Source organism: Dasypus novemcinctus, chromosome 3 (genome assembly GCF_030445035.2).
Source record: "Dasypus novemcinctus isolate mDasNov1 chromosome 3, mDasNov1.1.hap2, whole genome shotgun sequence".
NCBI classification, from domain to species: Eukaryota; Metazoa; Chordata; class Mammalia; order Cingulata; family Dasypodidae; genus Dasypus; species Dasypus novemcinctus.
This window is the reverse complement of record NC_080675.1, coordinates 180913516-180929837: the sequence shown is the minus strand read 5'-3', so window position 1 is coordinate 180929837 and position 16322 is coordinate 180913516. Positions and strand designations below refer to the sequence as shown.

General features: G+C 37.6%; 1 long non-coding RNA gene across 1 annotated transcript in view; it reads left to right on the top strand.

Annotated features, from left to right (window-relative positions):
* The first annotated feature begins 553 nt into the window (after positions 1–553).
* LOC131278072 (uncharacterized) overlaps positions 554–16322 on the top strand; it is a 37343-nt gene continuing 21574 nt past the window's right edge. The window contains exon 1 of the long non-coding RNA XR_009185253.2: positions 554–5665. This is a non-coding gene — a long non-coding RNA (uncharacterized lncRNA). The remainder of the gene's footprint in view (positions 5666–16322) is intronic.

The window sequence follows — 16322 nt, the reverse complement described above, 5'->3', positions numbered from 1 at the left end:
GACTCACAGAGATAGAGACAGACACAAGACACAGATAAAGGAATCCACCATATTTGATCCTTCCATGTGAGAGAAAGGCCCTCCAGTTTCAATCACAGCTGAGCTGCAAGGAGAGAAGGCCCTGATAGGCTCAAAGAGCTGAGGCCCAGGGAGAAATGAGTCACATGCCTGATAGCTTACAGCTGTACTTGGAAAGAAAGTGGAGCCACCCAGACTGAGACAGGAGGCCCCCATGAGAGCAAGCCCTAGGACGGGTTTGCCTACAGCTGCAGAAAGGTGGAGACCTCAGCAGAGATGGCAGCTGACTTTGGTGAGAAAGCTCTTCTTCTTGTGCCTTGAGTTGGACTTTTCCTGGCCTTAGAACTGTAAGCTTTTACCCCAAATAAATCCCCTTTGTGAAAGCCAACCCATTTCTGGTACTTTGCATTGGCAGCCCTTTGGCAAACTAAAATACGGGTACAGAATGGCTAGTTAATGCTTAATAGGTTCAACGTTTCTGTTGGGGATGATGTGAAATTTTGGTAATGGATGGTGGTGATGGTAGCAGCACATTGTGAATGTAATTAAACCAATGAATTATATAATTGAAGGTGGTTATAAGGGGAAATTTTAGGTTGTATATGTTATTACAATAAAATTGAAAACAAACACAGGACTTCATAATCCAAAGAGTAAACTCTAATATAAACTCTGGATTTTTTCATAATAATAATGTTGTTTCAGCAATTGTAATAAAGATACCACACTAAAGCAAAGTGTTAAAAATAAGGAAAACTGAGTGTACGAGTGTGATAACTGGAAACCTGCTTTTTCTGCATGATTTTTCTGTAAACTTACAACATCTATAACAGAAAAAAGTAGTCCTTTTGAGTCACTATATTCAGCTCAGATATCGGGATTTCTTTTTTTTTTCCTTTCAAAATTGGGATTTTATTGGTTGTTTTGAAGATCAGCGCAGATGTTATGAACAATTTGTACACAATTCTTAATGTACATACTGAAAACCTAAAAAGTCATGTCGTTGTTTTCCTAAAGTTATTCCGGTGAATTTCCATCTTAAAATTTGGAGGCAAGTTTCCCCTTAGAGGATATCAAGTACCAATATCTTCAAATGTTGATAAATTGTTATACCTTTAAGTCCCACTAATGCACAATTTAACACCATACACACTACAAACTCACATTTCCAATTTTTTACAACATATAACAATGTTATTAGAATGACATTAGATGACCACGACCAAGGATGTTACAGAGTTCTGACAGGGAGAGCCAAGGTCAGGGAATGGTTTTAAGACACACATCTACTAAAAAACACGGGAATAGAAGTACTTTAAAATGTTCAACACGTATGAAATGCATGACTGTGATTCCAAATCAGCATTTAATACGTGTTGTATGTTGTATGACAGGGTATAAAAACTGCCAGCTCCCAGGGGATTGTTAAGGTGACACCCAAGGCAGTCAAAACCTCCCATTATTCAATATCCCACTATTTTCTGGTTGTACCAAAATAAATAAATAAATAAATAAACAACTAGCAAATTATTTTCCTCTTTAAAAAAGCATTTACACTTAAAAATGGGATGAAGCGGGATTCCAATGGCCTTCTTAAAAATGTGTCTTCTAGAGATACTAAAAAACTTGCATTTACAAAATAGCTGATAAAAATATTCCTCTGGATTGTACAAGAAGGGAGAAGTGGGGACCACTGATAAGACCTGGTCTATAGTATTAACCAGACTTGGCTTCTTTCTCTCCTGCATCATCAGAGGCTGGACTCTCCTTCTTTTTAGTTTCTCCATTTTCTGCAGGTAAATCTTTAGTTTTTTTGTTTAGCCACTTCAGCTCGTTTTCCCTTTGCTCTCCTTTTTCCTCTTGGTTGCACTGTTTTTGTCTGAAGGTTTATCCTTTCCTGCTTTGCTTCCACTTTCACAGGAGTGGGTTTAGAGGAGAGCCTCGCCCACCACCTGTTGGCTTCTCCTTCCCCGCTGCTTCCAGCAGGCTGACCTTCCTCTTGGGCATCTTGGCAGTGCTGTGGGTGCTACAGGAACAAAGAATGAAGGTCAGGAGAAATCATGAAACTGGACTCCAGTTTCTGAGTGGAAAAAGGTCTGTAGAGAACTAGGTATTTATTCCTAAAACCCCAGAGCCCCCCGAGCTGGAGATTTCTCTTGGTATATGCGGCTATGTGCATTCTTTCCCATACCATTTTATCCTTCTATATCTTATGCCTATATAGGTATTCTACTGGGATTTCTTAATATTGAGATTAGAAACAGGTATTCCTGCATCACTATAGCTGCCAGGCTGTGAAATCAGCTCTCCTGGAGGCGGTCAGTAGATGACAATCTGGAGGAGGAAAATAAAACAGAAGTTCCAATCATACCTTCAGGCTGCAAACAAAGAGTACACACAGCACATACTTTATAGCAAGAACATATGCTAATTCTGGATGGAAGACAGCAATGCTTCAAGGTCTTTACAAGGCATGGCTCGATTTAGAGGAGGGTGAGTACTAACCCTAGGGACCCTGCCCTTGAGGTGGCCTCTGTCGGATGCAGGGAAGCAGAGTTTTACACGGTAAGTGGGTGAGCTTGAAGTTGTTTAGGCTGGGAGGTGGACCCCAGAGCGGCCTTGCCTTGGCTGCATGACTCCAGCCTCCTCACCTGTAAGACAAAGGCCTGAGGGAACCTCCTGAGGTCCAGGTGAATGTAAAACGAATGGTGGGAACTGCCTGGTGCAGAGGCGGCTGTCGGTCCCCTGTGTTATCAGAAGGTCTAGGAGGAGTGATTTGTGAAATTTCAGTGTCTGGAGGGGCATGGGTGGGAAACGCCAGCCACCATGTTCCAGAGTAGAATGTTCTGGAAAGGAATGTGGTGTGCAGTGTTTCCCCACGGTGGGAAACTACACCTATGTTGTAACTATACAAATGACATTTTTATGTATCCAATTGTTCTGCGAATGGGTTGGGCAGTCATATAAATACCATTGAAACTAAGGTCCCTGAGAAACTTCCTTTGGGAAAGACTGATTAAACACTTACTGTATGGATGAGAACTCTGAGGCCAAATGGAAAGTAGCTTCTCGGGCCATTTTGCTATTCCTTTGACATTCCTTCTGGTCTGCTGAACGAGTTCTGCCCTGATCATCATTGGAAGGTTACCTGCTATTCCTGTGGTGCAAGACACTAAGGCATGCTGAAACCCAGTTTATTAATCTGCGAAACGAGGAGTGAGCAGTGCATTTGGACCATATTTCAGACCAAAAATAATTATGTGCTTCTAAAAATATGAAAATAAGTTTTAAAAATGACAGAATTATTTGTTTTCATTGAATAGTCAAGACCCAGAAATCATATTTTATATTTGATAAGTCAATAAAAGAATGAAACACTTGATTCATTTAAAAACAGTTCTCCAAGGTCTCATGCGAGCTATAATCCAAGCGGCGATATTGAAAATTTCATCCCCAAGGAACCATTTCAGAAAATGGTTTCAGAAAAAAAGTCTCCAGTAAGTGAATCCTGTTGGTTTTATGGTAAGATGTGAGTCTCTTCAGCTCCAATATGGGCAGCCTTACATTTCCTAGAACCACAGATGGGCACTCAGGAGTGCGCTCATGAGAGAGGAGGGCTCCACATCGCACTTGGGTGCTGACACAGGAAGCGCGTCTCAGCCTAGAATGTTTACAGTTAAGGTTAGAATGTTTACGGAAGGCTTGCAAAGCCTTTCTTCAGAGCAATCACATTCTGAACTTGGGGGACTGGCATTTATTGCGCCATCACTAGACACCACTGTTTCTTGAATTTGAAAGTGATTAATGAGTATTTGCTCAGAGCAAAATCTGGAGAAGGATATCTTGTCTGAGAATTCTGTTCTCAGTACCTTGACTTCAGATTGCTTGTGAGAAGCTCATCTGCTTCAGCGTCCAGCTAGCTGTGCCAGTCCAAACACCTGGCAGCCACACTCAACAAATTAGGTCATTTCTGCCTGGCGTGGTTGGCACAGGTAAGTACTCTGTCCGCTCCTCCTAGTTTGGGAGCAGAATTAAACTCTATTCTTGTTCTTCTTCTAGTGGATTTCCGTCCAGGGAAATTGTGATTTTATTAATCTCTTTGGAAAATAATTATACAAAATATTATCTCTGAGATCGACATCATGTTATTTATATAATTCCAGACAGAACATTCTTTACATGGCTCTAAAATTAGAAATAGACCTTTTTGAAAATCACAAAGCCCAACAAATGTCAAGTGGACTTTTAACACTGGAATCTTTCCAACAAACATGAACTTATTCAGTGTTATTTTTAATCACCTTGCAGCATTGCTTAGTTCACACTGCCCAAGAGAAGGTGCTTGTATGACTTAATGACTTTTTAATCAAATCCAATATCTCTATATAAAAAACCACAAATCATCAGTTTAGGGCAAATCTTGTGGTGGAGAAGATTTTTGCCTTGCAACTTTATATTCTTATGACATGTGGAAGGCCAGATGGCATAACTTTAATTAAGGTACTTTTGGATCCTTATATTTTGGTTTCAATGTAATTTAGAAAATTTATTCTTTCTTCTTTTATTTCCTTCCTTCCTTCCTTCCTTCCTTCCTCCCTCCCTCCCTCCCTCCCTCCCTCCCTCCTTCCCTCCCGCCCTTCTCCATCCCTTCCTTCCTTCTTTCTCTCTTTCTCCCAAATACTTATATGGTTTCCTCATAGATTTCAGAACATTGGTGCTAGAAGAGATTTTAGGATCATATGGTTCATTGCCATTCCTCATTTTATATATAAGGAAATTATTTCAGAGAAGTAAAAACACTTCACAAAGATTATGTTGTGAAATCATAATCTTATTATTTTTCCTCTTTCCTCTCCCTAATATAAATCCTACTTTCTTAAAAATGAGACTAAAAAGGTGACTTGGTAGCAAGAAACAATCTTTGAAGTCTTTGCTAGGCATATAGCATTTCTTTTTCTCAAAGTGAGAAGTTTTAAGAACTTTGACTTTCAAAGATAATTTTATTTTCATATGTATGTTATATACTAGGTTTATCTGAATATATTTGTCTTTCTTCAGTTAAAACATGTGATGTATATCCTGCCTCAAATTGTATTTTAGAAAAATGTTTCTAGTTCTATGAAAAAGACCAATCCTCCTGTAAGTTTTTAAATAGCCATGGAACTCATGTAAGCCAAATGGAAACAAAGAGCTTTACCCACCCAAAATAAAAGTCTAAAATGAAAACAATGTATTTCTATGACAAATCTTTCACATATCCTATTACTAATGGTGGAACATGACTCATCAGAAAGGCTGAATGTCTATATGTTAAACCTGCTCATTGAACACTAAGGTGCAATCTAGGACTGAGGTGACTTTTCCAGAAACCTAAAACTTGAATTCAGAGATTTAGAGCAATCAGAAAATTGACTCCTGTAGATTACAGCTGGCCTTTAATTGGTTAAAAGTGATAGAATTTGTGAGGGTAAAGGAGGCAGAATGGAAGCTAATTTCTACTTCTTTTCATTGCACTTTAGTTCCTCAAAGAAGAGTTGCAGCTGGGTGCACCTATCTGCTCCAAACTGAAGATCTTTTTGGTTGATTCATTGTTATTGTTTTCTGTCTTCAGTGGTGAAATATCTGACAATGGCCAGGCCTACCAAAGGTATCAGTCATTCCTTATTTCTATAATGAACACTATCAGTCCAAAATTTTAAACTCTTAATCTAAACAATCAAATATATGGACCATATGGGATGCAAAAATCAATAGTCAGAAATAGGTATATTAAAAAGGTTAAATCTGTCAAATTATTGTTCTAAGTCTTGTTCCTAGGACTTTACACATGTTCCAGTTCTAAAATTAAAAAGGAAACTCTAAAATTTAGTGTCCATGAGAAAAAGTCAAAAGGAAACTAATGCATATAACCTTGTATTCAACATGTTTAACAATTTATTAAGATTTATATGCCCTTATTTTGTGTCAGGCACTGTAATGATTCAGTGATCGGAAACCACTCTGAAATGCTAACAGTATAGTAGAAGAACAAGAGATACAGACAGACAGAAAATGCTATTTTGAATGTGTGCTCTTAAGGGACAAGAACAAGGCTCATGAGCATGCTTGGAAGGTCGAGCCACTAACTCTGAGGGAAACAGAGCTGCCGTCGCTGTGAATGAGACATTTAAATTGGTTTGCAAGAAAAAAATAGGAAAGGCGGGGGAAGGACATTTCAGAGAACAGGAAGTTCATGATTCTGAAAGGGCATGGCATAGAAACAAATCTAAATTCATCACATAGCCCTTTTCTCATGCTGGTTTTGTAAACGTCTTATGAATCTCCTGTCTGCCTTTGGGTTTTCTGTCTGAGATCCACCCACCACTCACACTGAGCTCCTCCTGAGTGTGCCTGGCACAGTGATCGTGAGTAAGCCCTGAGCGAGTGCGGATTGAATGGACAGACGGACGGGAGCCTGCCTGTGCCACCAGGGACTGTGCCCTTTGTCCATAACCAATGGACATGGTTCCATCGCCTGCTCACAGCCATATTACATGGAAAGATCTGTTATCTACAGTTAATGTGTTATAATTCATGAGAATTTAACAAAGTTGCTAAACACAAAATCCATATGAATTTCAACTGTAACCTCACATATCAGAAAACACAACTAGAAACCAAAATAAAAAATTTTATTGTTTAACATAGCATTAAAAATATAAAGTATAAGAATCCTAGTGCATTGTTGGTGGGAACATAAAATGGTGCAGCCACTATGAAAAGCAGTATGCTGGTTCCTCAGAAAGTCAAATACAGAATTATTATTTTGACCTGGCAGTTCCACTTCTAGGTATAAATCCAAAGTGAGTGAAAAAAATGTTGCAAACAGATATTTGCACATCAATGTTTATAGTATCATTATACATAACAGTCAAAATCTGGAAACAACCCAAATGTCCACAAACAAATAAATGAATAAATAAAATGTTACACACACACATAAAAGGGTATCATTTGGCTATAAGAAGAAATGAAGTTATGAGACATGCTTCAGCATGGAAGAATCTTGAGCACATTATGCTCGATGAAATAAGCAAGAACATAAGGACCAAAATTACAATGTCCACTTATAAGAGATGACTAGAAATAGCAGATTCACAGACAAAGAAGGTTAGAGGTACTGAGGAGTGGGGGAGAAGGAAAGGGTTAAAGGGAGTATTCATTTTCAAAGATAAATAAAAAATAGAATATAAATCATTAAAGCTTGAAAAGCAATAAATAATAAATAAATAAATGGAATCCTTAAAAAAAAAACAAATACCTGGTAGTAAATCTAACAAAAGATAAACAAGAATTCCAAAGAGGAAGAAAAAAGAACTTCATTTTAATACATTAAAGAAGACCTAAATAAGAGGAGATATACACCATTTTTGTTGATGGAAAGACTTAAAATGATAAAGAAGGCAATAAAAATCTACATCAAAATCTTAGCAAGTATCTTGTAGAACTGGATAATGGTTTTAAAAATGCATATTAAAATGCAAAGTTCTGGTATAGCCAAGATAGTCTTGAAAAAGAGGAACACTGAGAGAAGTTTGGCTCTACCTACTATCAACAATAACTGAAAAGTTGTCATAAAAATGGCATGTTCTTTTAAGGCTAGGGATAGGCAAATAGACTAAGGGAACAGAGCAGATACTTAGAAACAGACCTATTCACATAGTGACACTTGATAGATGACAGAGATGGCACTGCCAATGGGTAGTGTTGGGCCATTTAGCATGCATCTGGAAAAAAATATGAACTATCTCTTACACTGTATAAGAAAATCTATTCAAGAAGGAATGTCCACCTAAAAGGGAGACATAAAGCTACAAAGCTTTTAGAAGACATTGTAAGAGAAGGTCTTTTCTCCTTCATTACATGGAAGCATATCTTAGCTGAACACTGAAAGCAATAAGCATAAAATAAAACACTGAAAAATTTGCCTACATTAAAATTAAGAAAGTTTGCTAATAAAAAACAAAACACCATGTGTAGAGTTTGAAAAGGCAAGACACTGAGTGGGAGAAGGTATTTACAACAAAGGACCAATATTAAAAATTTCTAATACCCAAAACAACATCTTCAGATCAGTAAGGGGAAGACTAGTTGGAGAAAAATGGGCAAAAGATTTGAAGAGATTCCCCACATGTGAGGAAAACCAAATGATCAGTAAACCAAAGGAAAGGAGCTCTGATCTTTTCAGTAAGAAAAGAAATGCAAATTAAAACCACAGTAAGAAACTGTTCTGTAACCAAGTCCATTGACAAAATTGAAAAGTCTGGCCATGTCAAGTGTTGGTGGGAAGGTAATGACTGGAACTCTCCTCCAAGGGTTCTGAGAATTCAAACTAGGTAGCCAAGCAGCATCTATCCAAACTGACAATGTGCAGCTCTGAGGCCCAGTAGAGAGAAACTTGTGCTTCTACACACCAGCATACATGGACACAACCCCAAACCAGGAAAATTAATGTCATTTATGTTGTATTAATGTAATGGAATACTACACATCAAAGAAAATGGAAAAAAAAAAAAGGCACTCATTCCAATAATGATGAAATTCAATGTCCAAGGAGGGAACGAAGGTCAAGACTGTGCTACACACTTGCGTCTCACCTTAGTTCAAAAACAGGCCGAACTCCATTATGTGCGTAATGGTGTAGATGTAGTTGGTAATGTTATTTAAAAAAAGCATGGAAGTATTTATCAGGACAATCATGGCCAACGGAGGGATAGAGAGAGCTGTGCTTACAGAGTGGCAAACAAATGACACGCGAAACCTCGTACTGAGATGTGCATGTATCTCATATGCACCTCCTTACATTTCCTGTGTGTGCATGTGTGTGTGCAAAGGGAGTAGAGTTGGATGGACTGCGAAGGGATTAGGGTAGAAACTATATTATAGATGGCAGTGATAGCGTCCACTAAGAACTAGGGCAAGAGCGTACAGGAAGGACTGAGGGGACAAGTGGATCAACCCTGCTAGGCTATCTTAGCTTAGGTTACAGTGCTTCCCTTTCAAAATATTCATTTTAGAGTCCTCAATTTTTCTTTATAAATAAGTTTATTTTATCAAATACATAAAATAAATATAACATTGTTTTGCATCTTCAGATCAGCAAATACTTTTGCTAATAGTATACAATTAGTAAATAGCACACTATTAGCACATGATACCAATTTCTATTAAACTTAAAAAGATGTTAATTTATTCCTAGACATTGCATTTTTGTGTCATTTATTCCTTTTAAGATAATCATTTATATTTCTTTTCATTTTTCTATTAGAAATCTTTTTAGTCAACACACATTGCAAAAATTATGTTCAATAGTAAACGCATACACTGCTAGCATGCATATTTTTAATAACGTTCCAACAAGAAACTAACAGGAATAAATTACTTCTGAATTTGCTGATTGAATAAATTTGGTTTAAGTATCATTTCAAGTCCAAAGAAAGGAATTTGAAAGGAATTTTTTAAATTTAAATAAGACATTTTGACCAAAATATAATAATGTCATTGTTTTAGACATAAGAAATTAACTATTAATTACCTCTACAAAACTGACAGTGAAGAGGCTATGAAATTTGTTTCTATAACACTACTGATTTAATTCCATTTTAACACCTGCTGACAGCAAAAAATTTTTAAAAACAAATCAATTTTATTGATACATTTTAACAAATCTATCCAAAGTGTACAACCAGTGGTATTCGGTGTAATCACATAGTTGTGTATTCATCACTTCAGTCATTTTTAGGGCATTTTCATTATTCCAGTAATAAAAATAATAATACTAAAAAACGAAAACCAACCAAACAAAACTCATCACCTCTTAATCTCTCTATGCTTCCCGTCGTACATACCCGCTATTCTGCTTCTCTTTAGTTTATTTGTATTTATACTTTGTAAAAACAACCTTATATATACATATCACTCATATTTGTATTGCCCATGAAGTTTCACTATGTTACACAGTCCCACATTACATTTTTCTAGCTTATACAGGTTCTTAGGCTTTCCCTTTCAACCACTGTCATACCCATATAATAGCTCTGCTAATCACAAACACCAAGATATGCTCTCACCATTTCCATTCATTTCCAAAGACTTACAAACAATATTTTAATCAATTCTGCACAGATTAACCATCAGCTTTCCATTCTCAAGCCTCATTCTATTTTCTGGTGACCTATATTTTAATTATTAACTCCATGAGTTTACATAATATATTTAGTTCATAATAGCCTAATCATACAGTATTTGTCCTTTTGTGTCTTTCTTTACTTAACATAATGATAACATAAAGATCATCTATGTTGTCATATGCTTCAAGACTACATTTCTTCTTATCACTGAGTAATATTCCATTGTGTATATACACCACAGTTTGTTTATCCATTCATTGGTTGATGGACACCTGATTGTTTCCATCTTTTGACAATTGTAAGTAACACTGCTGTGAACACTGGTGTGCAGATTTCTGTTCATGTCACTGCTCTCAGTTCTTCTGGGTATATACCCGACAATGGTATTGACAAGTCCCATGGCAAGTCTATATTCAACTTCCTTAGGAACTGCCCAACAGTCCTCCACAGTGGCTGTACATCCTGCATTCCCACCAGCAGTGAATAAGTGTTTCTATCTCTTCACATCCTCTCCAACATTTACAGTTTTCCTACTTTTTATAGTGGCCAGTCTAAGAGGTGTGAAGTGATATCTCATTGTAGTTTTGATTTGCATTTCCCTAACTGTTAGTAACCTTGAACATTTTTTCATGTGTTTCTTCACCATTTTTATTTTTTCTTTGGACAATTGTCAAGTCTTTTGTGCATTTTTTAAAATTGGGTAGTTTGTCTTTTTATTGTTGTGTTGTTTGACATCGTTATGCATTATGGATATTAAACCCTTATTGGATATGTGATTGCCAAATATTTTCTCCCCATGAGTCAGCTGCCTTTTCATCCTTTTAATAAAGTCCTTTGAGGTACAAAAGTGTTTAATTCTGAGGAGGTCCTATTTATCTATTGTTTCTTTTGTTGCTCATGCTTTGGGTATAAGGTTTAAGAAACTACCACCTATCACACAATCTTGAAGATGTTTTCCTACATTTTCTTCTAGGAGTTTCATGGTTGTCACTTTTATATTTAGGTCTTTGTTCCATTTTAAGTTAATTTTTGTATAAGGTATGAGATAGGGGTCTCCTTTCTTTCTTTTGGATATGGATATTCAGGTCTTCCAGCATCATTTGTTGAATGAACTGTTCTGGCCCAGCCAAGTGGAAGTAACAGCCTTGTAAAAAATCACTTCTCCGTAGATGTGGCGGTCTACTTCTAAGTTCTTGATTTGGTTCCATTGGTCAATCTGTCTGTTTTTATGCCAGTATCAAGCTGGTTTTACTGCTATTGTTAAGTAATAAAGTCTAAAGTTTGGAAGTGAGCATCCTTCAACTTCATTCTTTTTTAAAACATTTTTTGCTGTTCAGGGCCCCTTACTCTTCCAAATAAATTTGATTATTTGCTTTTTTATTTCTGGAAAAAAAAAGGGTTGTTGAGATTCTTATTGCATTGAATCTTAAATAGTTTGGGTAGAACTTACATCTCAACAATATTTAGTCTTCCAGTCCATGAACACATAATGTCCTTCCATTTATTTAAGTCTCCTTCGAAGCAAAATTTTTTTATTATTATTATTTTTTAAAGATTTATTTATTTACTTAATTCCCCCCCGCCCCCCCCAGTTGTCTGATCTCTGTGTCTATTTGCTGTATCTTGTTTCTTTGTCTGCTTCTGTTGTTGTCAGCGGCACCAGAAGTGTGGGCGGCGCCATTCCTGGGCAGGCTGCACTCTCTTTTGCGCTGGGCGGCTCTTCCCATGGGCCGCACTCCCTGCGCATGGGGCTCCCCTACACAGGGGGCACTCCTTGCACGCATCAGCATGGGCCAGCTCCACACCGGTCAAGGAGGCCCGGGGTTTGAACCGCGGACCTCCCATGTAGTAGACGGACGCCCTAACCACTGGGCCAAGTCCGTTTCCCCAAAGCTTTTTTAATGCTCCTTTTTTTTGCTTGCCTCAAGAATGTCAAGCACAACTAAACTCTTAGGCTGGAAATATTTTCCAATGACTTTTTAACCTCTCCAAGTAATTACAATTCTTGTCACATTCTAGATAGAAGGATGAAGAAATTGTTGAGAAAAAAGAATGATGTCATTAAAAAATTCTGATCTTTACCACGACTATAACTTAGTAAGAAAGCAAATAATGAAACATTTCCTTGAATGTTTGCTGATTTAATTGATAAATTGAAATTTTTTATTTCTGTGATCAGTTATCATGGGTGATTAAATATTACAGGGTCTTAAAAATAAGGCATTTACATGTTTGACAATTCAGTAAAATCTGAGTGTGAAACATATGGGTATCTAGGGGATATAGGACAGGATTTTCTTCTCCATTTTGTATTTAGTGTAAGACATGACCTTTTTACCCCCCCAGTTCTTCCGCTAATCCTTACTTTCATATATATTTGATTTTTGTTTTGTACCATATCGAGTCCCTTCTCATTTCTATCTTGATCTCTTTTTCATATATTTTCCTCGTACTACTGATGTTATGTTACTGACCTTAGATGTGTTGGCTTAGGAGGGGCAGGGGTCCAGGTGCTGTCATCAGGTGTGTAGACCAGGAATCGCTGAGAGAGGTAGAGCCAGAAATCTTTAGGGGGTCATTCCAGCACTCACCAGCAGTGAAGGAGCCTGGAATGCCCATGGAGCACTTTCACCTTCAACCCATTGCTAGGGGGTCTTTGTGACAGAAGGTGCACGTTTCAGACTGAAAGAGCCAAAGCCTGAAACAGCTCACGGTTTGGCTTGAAGGGGTACAGAGGAGTGGGCAGAGGTGGTTGACCGGAGGGGAATAGCTTTGTGGTGAGAAAATGCACGTGCCCACTTGGCGAGGCGCCATGTCTAATTTGGTCACAGCTGGTTTAGAAGTTGCTGTGAAGCTATTTTGTAGATGTGATTTCAGTTAAAAACGCTTTAAAGAGATGACCCTGGAGAAAGGGCTGGCCTCCCACAGTCCCTGGAGGTTTCTCAGAGAAGAAATTCTGCCTCAAGCCTGAAACCTCAGCTCCTGAGTGTCCCACCTGCCAGTCTGCCCTACATCCAGTTACTTCCCATCTGATGAAGGCAGCATCTTTCCTCCAAGCAGAAGCCTCCTCTTCCTCCCATGATTTATTAGCAGCTGCCTAGAAGTTGTACAATTTCATTCCTGTTGCTGAGATGGCCTGCAGCAGTAAGTTTACAAAGGTGTAGTTAAAAAGCATTTCATTAAAATATCTCAATATTGTATTTCAAAAGGAACTTCTAGTACTAAAAGAACAAAATACTTTAAACTTGAATTTAGATAGCAAAGTATCAAATAAATTTCCTGACAGTGGCTTTGGGATGCTGTGTTACTTTTCTCCTGCAGATCAAACACCACCCCTGCCCTCCCCTGGTGCCTACTAAAAAGTGGACCATTGATCACTTTAAAATTCTCTTTAGATGCTGACATCCCTTAGCATAATTAACCACGACTTTAAAAAGCCCAGTCTAAAGGGATGACAGTTATAACAGCAGTTCTATGGTTAAAACAACATGATGTAAAGTCTGTTTATTGTGGGTCCTTAAGGCCCACTGAAGAACGTTGAGATATTTTTCTAAAATTGAGGGACTGGAAAATCTTTTGAACTTCCATCCAGGACTGCTTTATGTGCCTCCACAGTGACTGCAAACTTTAATTCTCATACTCTGTGGGTGGAGATTGGAGGAAAGGGGCAAAGGTTACCAATGTGACTTTGAATCAACCAATGAATGAATAAATAAAATGTGGTATATATGCACAATGGAATATCATTCAGCCACAAAAAGGAATGAAGTTCTGATACATCCGACAACATGGATAAATCTTGAAGATAACCTGTTTAATGAAATAAGCCAGACTCAAAAGGACAAATATTGTATGACCTCACTGATAGGAAATAAGTAGAATAAGTAAACTTACAGAGTCATAATCTAGAATATAGGTTACTAAGAGTCAGGGTGGGGGTAGAAGATAAGGAGATAATGCTTAAATTTTACAGAGATTGTATTTGGTATGATGGAAAAGTTTCGGTATTGGATGGTGGTGATGGTAGCACAACATTGTGAATGTAATTAGCAGCACTGAATTATATATTTGAATGTGATTAAAGGGGGAAATTTTAGGTTATATACATATTACTAGAATAAAAGAAATTTTAAAGAATTTATGGAACTGCATAGCACAACACTGAACCCTAAATTAAACTGTGAACTTAACAATACAATTATAAAATGTGCCATCATCAGTTGCAACAAATATACCACACCAATGCAAGATGTAAATAATAGGGTGGTATATGGAAACCCTACATTTTAGGAACAATTTTTCTGTAAACCTTCAACTTGTCTAATAAAAAAAATGAACCATGCAGAGAACCAAATGAAGAAATAAATATAGTTTAACACTTCTGAAGTGGTAGGCTCTTCCCCACCTCCTCTAAGATTTCCAAACACATTAGTTGTAAGTCCTCAAGGAGGCATTTATATTTCAAGTTCAGAACAGCCTTTAAACACCTAAGAAATAAAGTGATCTACTTGTTGAATCATACTTCAGGAGCATAATTTCTTCACTATAAGGGGCTGTACTTGGAGTTCTATCAGGATTGTTGATGGGAAATATTTCCACTTTTGAAAGTTTTGAGCTTGGATGGTAAGGGAGCATTTTAAACTTGCTGCTGATAGGTATAGGTGGTATGTATAGGCATAAACAGAATTACAATCAATCTGACCCTAATGTGGCAGGAAGTGGGATGGGAGGAGAAGTGGGGGGATGTGGAAGAGGGAGAAGGGGATAGAGGGGTGCAGGCACTGTCCAGGAAGGGAGTTGGGACTGAAGTTTAGAGATCAAGGCTCAAAGGATTCTGTCAGTTTGGTTGTCTTTTCTAACTTTTTGAAATGCATCTTGCTAGTTTATTTTCCTTTCTTTGATTCACTTTAAGGATTAGCATTACATGGCCCAAGGAGAAGTGTGCTTGTTCTAGAAGGCAAGGGGAGCAGGAATAGGCGGGGTACATCCCCGCTGGGCTCCGGTCTTTGAATGAGAGGTCACCCCCAGGAGTAGAGTGGGGACAGGTGGAAGAAGAGAAAAGGAAGCTAAACGGTGCCTGCAGTGAGGAAGAAGAGGTGCCAGAGATGTGTCCCTGGAGGTGTTTTCTGGAAAGCTGGTGGAGTTTTCCAGGTTAAACTAGATGAGCAGGTGCCTGCATATATAAAAATGTTACTAAGTTCTACAAGGTTAAGTAGTGAAGTCTTGTAGGATCCCCTTCAGGAGATCTAGAAAGAAGTTGCTTGCTCCCTTCCCTGAAGGGCAGCACTTTTCCAAGTGTCTTAGGTGCTAAAAATGTTTAATAAAATATTAACTTATTTTCCTTTGTAAATTGGGCTTATGCCTGGCACCTGACATACCAATTAGTTGAATTTTCTAGTTAGAAAACCACAGGACCTTTACCAGACAGATCTCATATTTAAAGTGGAATTTTTATATCCATTGCTTCAGAATGCTGTCAATAGAGCCAAGGCCATCATTTTGTCCAGACCACAATGCAATACCCATTCCTCCACCACAAACGTCCATGCATTCTGTGAGTCAAGTTCAGCTCAAGTCACTTTAAAAAGGACATGCGAAAACCAGAGTTAACTTGGCAAAATATGGAACCGTAACCTCCAATACATCTGAAGAATTACCTGTGTGTCCACTATAAGTTGCTAATGTTGAAATGACAGAATGAAGAAAAGATAATTCTGCTGAGGAAATCCTTAGTAATACTTGAGGGAAATGTAATTATCTGTGCGTAAAGAAATATCATGATTTTATTTTTCATAAAATATAATTTATGTAGTATTTATTAATTACATCTATTTTTAAAGATAAATTGAACCAAAGTTAAGACAAACGTGAAGTGAATTTTAGAGGTTCTCTTAGACTGGTTTTACCTTTTCTTAAAAATTAAGCCTATAATAAATGTGTGAACTTTTTGCCAATACAGTCATTTAAACTTGTGTAGCGCTTGCCAGAGGGTAACTGAGAGTTGGGTCATATTCTCTTATACAACAGGAATTCTGTCTAAGAGGTTTGTGATTTGATGAACATTTCTGAAACTTTGGACAGTAAATAATTTTACTTTCTCCAAATTCCATTTATCCTCCATGGTCAGATGATTTA